Here is a 12335-nt window from a genome sequence, read left to right on the forward strand (position 1 = left end):
AATAGATTAAAAATAAAACAAACACAAACTTCCAACTCCAAATTTCAATACACACATTATGGGCTTGGGTTTGTTGCTAAGAAGAGAGGGTTTGTGAAGAATTATGGATTTTGCCCTAAGATTTATAGGCTTGGGTTGGGCTCATATGTATGCGCTTAATTAAATAAATATAAAAATTAAAATCTTAAAACATGCGGTGCAGTGCAGTTTGAATCGCGGTTTAATAATTCAAAACCGCAAACTGCACCGCACCACGCGGTTTGGGAAAAATTCAAACCGCAACCGCACCGCGAAGAATTTCAAATCGCGTTTTTTTTTTTTTGTGCTGCGGGCGGTTTGAGCGGTTTGATGTACACCCCTACTATATACATGTGTCTTTGTCAGTTATTCACTCTCTTATCCACTCTCTGTATCACTCTCTCATTCTTCCCTTTTTATTTTACTTTCTTTGTCCTTCATTCTTCACATTATCATCTTTTTCTTTTATTCCTTTTGTTTTCTGCATTTTTCTTCTTTGTTTTTTCTTTGTTTTTGAGTAATGGATATTACTCGTTCGAGTTCATTGTCTCCTTCGCCTAAGAAACCTAAAAAAGCCCATTAAACCATCTAAACACAAATCAGTTGTTTAGAAAAATTCGAATCCCCCTAATCAAAAATCAAAAGTTGTTGTTGATGTTGGTGAGCCATCATCTAAGCTTCCTGCTACTATCTCTGGTGATGCTATGAAAGCTAAGATGAAAAGAAGTGATATGATGATGATTTAGTTACGGTGTGTCCTCGAAATGTATTTTTGATTTTTTTTTTTTTTTTGTTGATATGATGTTTTGTATATCTTTGTTTATTTTTTCATTTAAATGTGTTGTTTTTACTTTTTAGTTATCTTTTATATATTTGATTATTTTTTGGTGTTTATGATTTTTAGTTTATTTTTTATTTTTCTTTGTAATTTGATGTTGTATATTTCAATTTTTATTTTAAAAATATATTTGTATATTCTCTATTTTATTTTTTTTTCCTTATTTGCATATTTTTTGCTATTTAGGGTTTTTTTTATTAAGTTTATATTTTGTTTATTTTTGTTCTTGCTGTAAAGTCCTTTTTTGGCAAGTTATGTGACAAAATAATTTTTCCTTTTTATGGTAAGATTGCTATGCATTCATATTCGATTTCTTACCTTATAAATTCGGTTTGTAGTTGCCCTTTTCCTTGTTTGGAAAGTTGCACTTTCAGCTGAACTTTCCTTTGTTGAAAACTTCTCAAAAGAGAAGGAATTCTCTTTTGGAAAGTTGTCTTTTTTAGGGAAACTTTGATTATTGCCTTTTCCTTATTAATTTCGATTGTATCTTGATACAATCAGAATATCTAATCTGTTTTTGGCAGGAATCTAGCTTTGAAAGAAGATCGGACCCGATTTTAGTAAGTTTCCGTTTAAGGCGGATACGCTTCGTCAGCATCCGAATCTGATGTAGCAGATCGTGTTTCTTTTGGAAAGTTTTTGTACAGCTGCTAATTCGAATTTGTGGTTGCCTCTTTGGTTTCTATGATTTATAAATAGAGCCTAGAGAGCAACCATTCGAATTACCTCTTCCATTATTCATTTTCTACATTTATCTTTTGAGAGAAGAGAGTCTTTCTTTGTTTTGTGAGAGCCTAGTTGTTCATCTAGGTTCTAGTTGTTCTATTTCTGTTCTTACTCTATCCTAGAGGTTGTGAAGAACTACTTGACTGAACAAGAGATTGGTCTTCGGGAGAAGACTTGATAAAGCCTTACTTCGGGAGGAAGTAAGCACTTGGTCTTCGGGAGAAGACTTGTTGAAGCCTTACTTCGGGAGGAAGTAAGCACTTGGTCTTCGGGAGAAGACTTGTTGAAGCCTTACTTCGGGAGGAAGTAAGCACTCACACTTCAAAGACGAAGGGAGTTCGGGCTTGAAGGTGTTTCAAGAAGTCAGATTCATAAAGTGGATTACAAAGGATTGCGGCAATACTTTAGAGGGAGTCTAAACTTGTTTAAGTCAATTGTCTTTGTAATTTTGATACTTTATTAATTGATTTCATTCTACGGGCGTGGCCCCGTGGACTAGGAGTGTTCGGGAGAACAACCGATACCACGTACAAATCTCTTGTGTCAAGTTATTTATTTTTCTGCAAATATTTTATATTCTGCCTGTTCAGTTTTGTTGTAGCAGAATTACTTTCTGCTGCTGCAAACGCTTACAGTTTTTATATTTTCGTATATACAACTAACATTTGCAAAAACTCGGTTTTTCAATTGGTATCAGAGCGGGACACTAAACTCTTAGTGTGGTCCTTTTTACGTTTTCTTGTGTTTTTGCAATATGTTTCCCTTTGCAGAAGGAACTTCTATTGTTCGCCCACCACTCCTCAATGATTCCAACTATCCTTATTGGAAGGTTAGAATGAGAGCCTTTATCAAGTCTCAAAATGAGAAAGCTTGGAGGATGGTTCTTTCAGGATGGTCTCCTCCTGTTGTGGTAGATTCTGAAGGTAATTCTAAATTAAAATCTGAACTTGAATGGTCTACTGAAGATGATAATTTGTACGCTATAATAGCAAAGCTTTACATGCCATATTTAATGGAGTAGGTGAAGGTTATATTAAGCTTATATCTTCTTGTGAATCTGCTAAGGATGCTTGGCAGATCCTTCAAACTCAGTTTGAAGGAACATCTGATGTTAAGCGTTCTAGATATATTATGCTTCAGACCAAATTTGATGATCTTAGGATGTCAGATAATGAAACCCTAACTGAATTCTATGAAAAATTATCTGATATTGCTAATGAATATTTTGCTCTTGGTGAAAAGCTTGATGATTCTGTTCTTGTGAGAAAAATTGTTAGAGTTCTTCCAGAGAGGTTCGATACTAAACTTTTGGCAATGGAGGAAGCTAAAGATTTTAGCACAATGAAGGTGGAAGAATTGATGGGTTCTTTACGTACTTTTGAATTAAATCAACAGATTAAACAAAAGGACAAACCCAAATCTATTGCTGATAAAGGTAAAAGTATTGCTTTGAAAGTTGCAGATAATGAAAATTCTGATAGTGAATGTGATGATGAGATTGCTGTATTAACAAAGAATTTTCAGAAATATATGAAAAAGATGGGAAATAAAAAGAATATTTCGAAAGGTTCAAAAGGTAATACTTTTATTAAATCATCTGTTTCTAACAAAAAGGGAATTCAGTGCAGGGAATGTGAAGGTTTTGGGCATATTCAAGCTGAGTGTGCATACACTTTGAAAAAGAATAAGAAAAGTTTCAATGTCACTTGGAGTGATGATGAAACCGAAAGTGATGAAGATAATTCTGAAAATGTTGCCCTAACCTCTGTTATGTCTAATGTGTTGTGTGATTCACAGGTGAAAGCTAGATTGGTATATCTGAATAATACCACCGAAAAGAGGAATCGATTCGGATGAGTCCGAAATCCGTGAAGAGTCTCTTCTTGAATCATACAAAGTCATGTATGAAAAATGGATTCAGGTTGCTTCTGAAAATAGAGAGTTGAATAAATTGAATAAAAAATTGTCTCATCAAATTGAAATGTGTGAACTGAAAATAAAAGAGTATGAGACAAATATTTGTGATAAAGATGAAAAAATCACTCTCTTAAAGAAGGAACTTGAAAATTTTAAGAAAAATATTCAAATGCTTAACCCTGGATCTTCTATTTTTTGAAAAAGCACAGAATGCAGGTCAAAGAGATTTCGCAGGCATTGGATCAAATGGAATGGAAAATTCTGGAGTCACAAAGTTTGTAAAATCTAGTGTTCCAACGAATCATTCTGAGGCTACAAAGTCTACCGCAACGGTTCACGTACCGTTGTAGCAAGAGTCGTTTCGATGTCGCAAAATCTCCGAATTTTCGAAAAGAGTAAGATCTCAGGTAAAAAGATTTGTTCCTACTTGTCATTTTTGTGGTAGAAAAGGACATATCAGACCTAAATGTTTCACGTTGAAAAATTTGTTTAAAACAAATTATTTTGGTAATTTGAATTTTTTTCAAAAGAAACATAGTGCTTTGAAACAAAAATGGATTGAAAAAGAAAAATGTCTAGTTGGTTTTTCTGATAAAAGTGCTGCTTCTCAAATGTGGTATTTTGACAGTGGTTGTTCTAGACATATGACAGGTGACAAGGATTTTTTAATGAATATCAAACCAATGCAATGTGGTGAGGTCACGTTTGGTAATGGCTTAGGTTTGGTAAAGTTGTTGGTATGGGAACTCTAAATTTTGTAGGGTTACCTGGGCGAAAAATGTGATGTTAGTTGAAGGACTAAGGGCTAATTTACTTAGCATTAGTCAAATTTGTGACCAAGGGTATACTGTTTCATTTGATAGTGATCATTGCTATGTTCTTAATGATGATAATGAATGTATCTTGCAAGGATTTCGATTCAATGATAACTGTTACACTCTAACCCCTGTGTTTACTTGTCATTCAACTATCAACAACACCACAGATTTGTGGCATGCCAAGCTTGGGCATATTAATTATAAAAACCTGAAAAAATTGTCAAATGCAGGTATTGTTCGAGGACTTCCCAAGCTTGGTAAGGAAAGTGAAGGTAAGTGTGAACCGTGTCAACTTGGGAAGCAATTAAAAATCACTCACAAGCCTGTGTCTGATATCAATACCTCAAAAGTATTAGAATTGCTTCACATGGATCTTATGGGTCCAATCCAAGTTGAAAGTTTGAATGGTAAACAATATATATTTGTTAGTGTTGATAAAACTCGTTTCATCAAGCATATAAACTCTGATTTTATCACTGCTCAAATTTATGTTGATGATATAGTTTTTGGTTCTACATCTAACCATGAAGTGCAGGTTTTTGTTGATCAAATGAAGAATGAATTTGAAATGAGCATGGTTGGTGAGCTTACTTTCTTTTTGGGTCTTCAAGTGAGACAAATTGAAGGAGGTACATTTGTATCTCAAAGCAAGTATGCTAAGAACCTTGTCAAGAAATTTGGCCTTGAATCGGCTAAGCAGGTAAGTACTCCTATGAGCACCACACTGAAATTAACAAAAGATGAGAATGGAGTAAAGGTAGACACTACACTCTATCGTAGCATGATTGGAAGTCTTTTGTATTTAACTGCTAGTCGTCCTGATATATGTTACAGTGTGGGAGTGTGTGCTAGATATCAAAGTAATCCTATGGAATCTCATGTATCAGCTGTAAAAAGGATTATTAGATATGTTAATAGCACTCCTGATTATGGAATTTGGTACTCGAAAGATACCAATTCAAATCTTGCTTGTTTTAGTGATGCAGATTGGGCAGGAAATGCTGATGATCGAAAGAGCACAAGTGGAGGGTGCTTCTTTCTTGGGAATAATCTAGTATCTTGGCATAGCAAGAAACAGAATTCCATCTCCTTATCCACTGCCGAAGCTGAGTACATAGGCTCGCGGTTGTTGCACTCAACTATTGTGGTTGAAACAAATGTTGATTGATTATGGGTTTGATTTGGGTGTTTTGACTATTTTTTGTGACAATACTAGTGCCATAAATATTTCCAAAAATCCTGTTCAACACTCTAGAACAAAGCACATTGATATAAGACACCACTTTATCAGGGAACTTGTTGAAAATAAATCATTGCAATTAGAATATGTTGATACTGAAAAACAATTAGTTGATATTTTCACAAAGGCCCTAGATGCAAGTCGCTTTGACTCCCTCAGAAAGTCGTTGGGAGTTTGCATTGTTTAATTTTATCTGCTCATAATTCTTGTACAATAGTGTTATGTGATTCATCTATAGCTCTTAATCTTCTATCATTGTATTTTGACAAATCATGTTTATGCTTTTGGTTTATAATTAGTCAGGTTCTCAGTCTGATCATACTTTGTGATGTTGTGCTAAAAGGTTCATGTTACTCTTTTTGTGTGTCTAGGATTAAATAATGTTCTTATACAGAGTTGAGCAATTTTTGTTTCAGTCTTGTCAGGCCCTTGCTTTGGAATAGAGCTACCCATACTGAGGTGTGAAAGCCATCTGATGAGTAAGCTGGAACATTGTAATTAGCAACTATGATGAGGATGCACTACCATAGAAAAGGGCTACCTTCAGTATGGTGTGAAAGCATCCAGTTGCGGGATCAAATTGAAAAAGGCGAAAATGAAAAATCTTGCCAAGGACAATGATCCTATTTTCACTGCACACACTTATGTCTGACAAGTGTGTTCAAATCTGTAAGTCTCCTCTATTAAAATTAAATTGATAATCCTGGTTCACAATTTTCAGTAACATGCATATCTTTTTCCTCAACATCAATTAAGTATGATTATTTCATGAGATACTAATTAGTTATTTTCCTTAAAAGCATAACATGTATTCTACTTTGTCAATTGTCAATGATATTTGATTTCTCTGCTTGATTCGAATCACATATACTTATTGTACACATTATATTTTATTTTCGGTTTTAATTTTTTTTTTTTTAAAAAAAAAAAAAAAAAAAAAGAGGGAGGCGTGTGACTTGCTTCACGGGTTAAGAAAATCTTGTGCATAAATGGTAAGTATCAACATTCATTCTTCTTTGAGTTATTTTTGATATGTTTCCATTTAAAGAATGATCTTTTATATGGTAATGTGTCTTTAATCTTGAAAGATTGTCTTATTTTTGGAAATATTGTTGGTAATTCTAGTTTCCTTTTATTTTATTTGTTTAAAAAAAAAAAAGGGGGAAAGAAGTTGCAAGGAGTGGGCAGTTTCCTTGTGTAATCGTGGGCTGGTGGTTTCTCAAATATGTTGAAATTGGTTTCCTTTTTGCTAAACTCTCCCATGTTTATTTCAACCAATTTTTGTCATTCTCTCTCACCACCTACCCGATTCTATTTCTTTGTCTCTCTTGCTTGTTTTCTGTTCATTGTCTCTTTCATATCAAAATGGTGAGAACAAAGAACCTAGGGCATCCCAAAAAGGAAAATGGTGGAATCTAAACAAGCCCCCTCAAATGCTCTTCTTGTTGCTCCAATTGTCTTGCTGCCATGGAGGAGGTTCAGCAAGAGATGTTCAAGCAGTTGTCCTCATTGATCAAGCTTTATGGGGCATAAGTTTTCTTTCTTTTTGTTTTTGTTGGACATATTTCTATATTTTTATTTCTTTTTGTCTTTGGCCCTTATAGATAAACAAAAAGGGGGAGTAATTGTATACTCAACTGTCTAGGGGGAGTTGAGGTTTGTGTTTGTGTTCATCTTTGGTCAAAGTTAGCTGTTTATTTTGGTTTAATGTTGTGCTTCTCAGGGGGAGTTTTTATGTTTATTTTGCTAACTTTGTTTTGTAAGTGTTTGTTAATTAATAATATTTTGATTATCTAAAGTGCCAAAGGGGGAGATTGTTAGGTCCTTTTTTGGCAATTTAGTTGTCAAAATATTTCTTAATTAATGTGCATTTTATTGAGCATTCAATTTGTTTTTATCAACTCTAGACCCTTTTTCCAGGGGGAGTTGTGTTTGGTACTTGTGAACTTATTTGGTTTAAAAGTTAGCATGTTTCTTTAGTTATTGTTGGTTTTCGATTGTGTTACTCAGGGGGAGTAGTATCTTTTGCTCTTGCTAACTTTGCATTGCAGGTACTTTATGGTAAAAATTATTTTGTTCATCTAAAGTGCCAAAGGGGGAGATTGTAAAGTCCTTTTTTGGCAAGTTAGGTGACAAAATAATTTTTCCTTTTTATGGTAAGATTGCTATGCATTCATATTCGATTTCTTACCTTATAAATTCGGTTTGTAGTTGCCCTTTTCCTTGTTTGGAAAGTTGCACTTTCAATTTGAACTTTCCTTTGTTGAAAACTTCTCAAAAGAGAAGGACTTCTCTTTTGGAAAGTTGTCTTTTTAGGAAACTTTGATTATTGCCTTTTCCTTATTAATTTCGATTGTATCTTGATACAATCGAATATCTAATGCTTTTTGGCGGGAATCTAGCTTTGAAAGAAGATCGGACCCGATTTTAGTAAGTTTCCGTTTCAGGCGTATCTGCTTCGTCAGCATCCGAATCTGATGTAGCAGATCGTGTTTCTTTTGGAAAGTTTTTGTACAGCTGTTAATTCGAATTTGTGGTTGCCTCTTTGGTTTCTATGATTTATAAATAGAGCCTAGAGAGCAACCATTCGAATTACCTCTTCCATTATTCATTTTCTACATTTATCTTTTGAGAGAAGAGAGTCTTTCTTTGTTTTGTGAGAGCCTAGTTGTTCATCTAGGTTCTAGTTGTTCTATTTCTGTTCTTACTCTATCCTAGAGGTTGTGAAGAACTACTTGACTGAACAAGAGATTGGTCTTCGGGAGAAGACTTGATAAAGCCTTACTTCGGGAGGAAGTAAGCACTTGGTCTTCGGGAGAAGACTTGTTGAAGCCTTACTTCGGGAGGAAGTAAGCACTTGGTCTTCGGGAGAAGACTTGTTGAAGCCCTACTTCGGGAGGAAGTAAGCACTCACACTTCAAAGACGAAGGGAGTTCGGGCTTGAAGGTGTTTTAAGAAGTCAGATTCATAAAGTGGATTACAAAGGATTGCGGCAATACTTTAGAGGGAGTCTAAACTTGTTTAAGTCAATTGTCTTTGTAATTTTGATACTTTATTAATTGATTTCATTCTCTGGGCGTGGCCCCGTGGACTAGGAGTGTTCGGGAGAGCACTGATACCACGTACAAATCTCTTGTGTCAAGTTATTTATTTTTCTGCAAATATTTTATATTCTGCCTGTTCAGTTTTGCTGTAGCAGAATTACTTTCTGCTGCTGCAAACGCTTACAGTTTTTATATTTTCGTATATACAACTGACATTTGCAAAAACTCGGTTTTTCACTTGCTATTGTTTGTTTATTTAAATTTTGGTTTATAACAATATAATCTCAGGTTCTGTTTTATATTTTGCTATTTTTTTTTGTTTTTTGTTTTTGTTGATTTTTTGTTTATATAATATTACGGGTTCGGTCTTTTTTTTAGCAAATAATTTTTATATAATCTGTTTTTTTTTATGTTTTTCTTAATTTTTTTTTTTTCTATTTAGGGTTTTTGTTAACTTGTGCAACAATGTGTTTTTTTACATATAACTGTATTTTCTCTGTTAATTTTTTGTTTAGTTGCTTATTTTTTGATGTTTAGGGTTTTTAGTTTATTTTTTGTTTATTCTTTGTTGATTTGGTGTTGTGGTTTTATTTTTTTTTAATTTTACAACTATATTCGTATATACTTTTTTTTTTGTTATTTATATAATTTTTTTGCTATTTAGGGTTTTCTTATGTTTATATTTTCTTCTTGTTATTGTTTATTTATGTATTATTTTTTATATATATATTTTATAGTTGCTGTTGTTTTACTGTTTTATTGATTATATTATTTTGTTTTTTCAGTTATGGGATAACAAATTTAGTAAGAAAGATTTTCATACTTTCTGGGTTACTTCTACATGTTGTATACAATTATTGAGACTCTCAATTCTATTTTGCCCACTGAACAAAAGGAAATATTTGAACAAACTATATTTGGATTCTTTTCAAGACTTCGTTCTTATGTTTTGCAACACCAGTTGGTTCACAGTTTGTTGTTGAGGGAGGTTGTCCAACCAAATGGTAATGAGATCTGGTTTAATGTTGCTAGTCGGATGCTAAGGTTTAGCATTGAGGAATTTGCTTTAGTTTTAGGGCTTGATTGTTCTGGTCAATGTGATAAATTGAGGTATAAACAAGAAAAAATTTATTGAAGGAGAAGAGTTTTGTTGGTTTTAAAGAATAAACAAGAAGGATGTGGAGAAAGATTTTGTCGAGAAAAAGGTTTGGCAATGATGATGAGCTTGCCTTAAAAGTTGTTGTTCTCTACTTTGTTTAGTGTTTTGTGTTAAGTGATTCGGACACTAAGAAAGTCTCTGACTTAGAGTTTGATATTATTGATAGTGGGAGGTTCAATGAATATGCTTGGGGCAAAGAGTCTTATTCTTTATTTCTTGATTTGGATAGAGGTGCGATTGCAAAGAATCTTATTAAAATTAAGAAATGTGATAATGAAGAAAAAATTAGTTTTTATAGGTTGAGAGGTTGGACCTATGTTTTTCGAGTTTGGTTCAATGAATGTTATTTGTATATTGATGGCATTTATTGTACTAAGTTGTATGATCATATATGTCAATACAAACTTCTCTCTACCTTAAAGGTGTTGACTCCTTGTGGGGGATTGAGAACTATATAAGTCAATGCAATCTTCTCTCTACCTTTATGATTTGTTGTAATTTTTCTTTTATTTCCAGAAACTGTAATTTGGCAGCCCATAATGTGGCTAAATGAGCGTTTGCAAACAATTTTAACGGCATGGTAGATGTATCTACTATCCCGAATGCTATCTTTTGTTATGACCAGGAGGTCTAACTTCTTCTTTTATTTATAAAAACGCTTTTATTCAAAAAAAAAAAAGTTGTATGATCATATTCCTAAAATTCTAAACTAGTCTAATGATAATGCTCCTTCTATTAAGGATTTCAAGAATTCTATCTTCAATGTTTCTCCATCCAAGATATTGTACTATTAATATTTTTAATTATGGTTTAATGTTATTTTTTTTTTAAAAAAATTATGTGTGTTTGATGTTGTTTACCTATTTTATATTGGTGTTAGCTTAAAGTGAAGAATTTGTTGCCAACTACGGAGGAATTGTTGAGCCTATATTTGGATGGATTCTTTGTGGATAAGAATCTAGATGACATTGGGAGGAAAATCTGTGCAGATTGATGATGTTGGTAGTCAATGTTAAGTTGATGAAAATAGTTCATCTATTAAATTTGAAGAGTTTCATAGGAGATTATTTTAAGAGTGCATACAACTAAAAAAGGATTACTTGAACAAAGGGATCAAACTTCTATAATTCGCGTCTCTATATTTGTTATCATTCAACACGTGACAGTCATAAGAAAAATCTGATCCTAGTTAGACTCCGTGTCGGTTGGCTAAATCCACAGTTAACATACTTATTTGGAAAGTGTCCCAATTTATCACTACAAAGTGCGATTTTGTCGTTGCAAAGCAAGACTTATTTTAGGAAAGTTTTGTACAACTGTAACAACGTGTTGTGGCTGTCTCTAGGGTTTCTATATAGGATCTAGAGAGCATCCAACGTTCTTATCTCTTCAAGTCTCATATTTTCATATTTTCATCTTCGTAGGGAGAGAGTTTCTTTTGTGAAAACTTAAAGTGTTTAGATAGGTTTTAGTCTTTGTTTATTGTACTTATATTGTTCTTATAATAAGTTGAATAACTCTATTGAGCAAGAGAAGGGTTTTCGGGAGAAGACATTTCAAAGCCTTACTTCGGGAGGAAGTAAGCACTCACACATCAAAAGACAAATGAATTTTGATATTTGGTGGTGTTTAGAAATTAGATTGGCAAAGTAAATTACAAAGGATTGCTACAATACTTTAAATGGAGTCTAAATTTGTTTAAGTCAATTGTATATGTAATTGTTTGAGACTTTACTAATTTATGTCATTCTCTGGGCGTGACTCTTTAGACTAGGAGTGTTTGAAAGAATACTGATATCACATATAATTCTCTTGTGTCAAATTTTTTATTTTTACACCGTTATTTCTGTTCTGTTACTGCAAGTCTTTACAGTCCCATTTCTCTTTAGTGCTGTTAAAGAAATTTTTTAGCATATGCAAAAATACAATTTTCAAGTATTAATACCCTATTTTATTACATTCAATAATTTAATGATCTGAATATTAAATTTTTGTAAAAATATTTTAGAATTGTATAGCTTTCATAATTAAGAATTTTTCTAATTTTTTATAATATAATATTTGTACACTAATAACCTTATAAAAAACTATAAATTTACGAGACACCACTTTTATGACGCGAATGTCAATAGTGCCTAATAACATACTATTTGTACATTTTTTTTTATTATAAATAAAATTAATGATACATAGAACTGTACACACAAATTAGACACTGAATTATATAGCAAAATAAACTAAACCAATCATTTATTATGTAGTACTGTAAATATAGGTTGAATTTTTTGACATAGGACAAAATCAATACGGAGCTTAAGTGGGACGAGCATGACTAGACATGAAAAATATGGGCTTGAGTATGACATGACACGATGCTACACATTGACACGACACGACACGAAAATATATGCCTAAGCATGACACAACACGATAAGCATGAATGACACGGCATATAAGCATGAATAGACTATCTCGAAAAGTACGACACACCACATTAAAAATGCTATAATTTAATAATAATAATAATAATAATAATAATAATAATAATAAATAGACGAGTAAATATTATTTTGGA

This window comes from Cannabis sativa, chromosome 6 (genome assembly GCF_029168945.1).
Source record: "Cannabis sativa cultivar Pink pepper isolate KNU-18-1 chromosome 6, ASM2916894v1, whole genome shotgun sequence".
NCBI lineage: Eukaryota > Viridiplantae > Streptophyta > Magnoliopsida > Rosales > Cannabaceae > Cannabis > Cannabis sativa.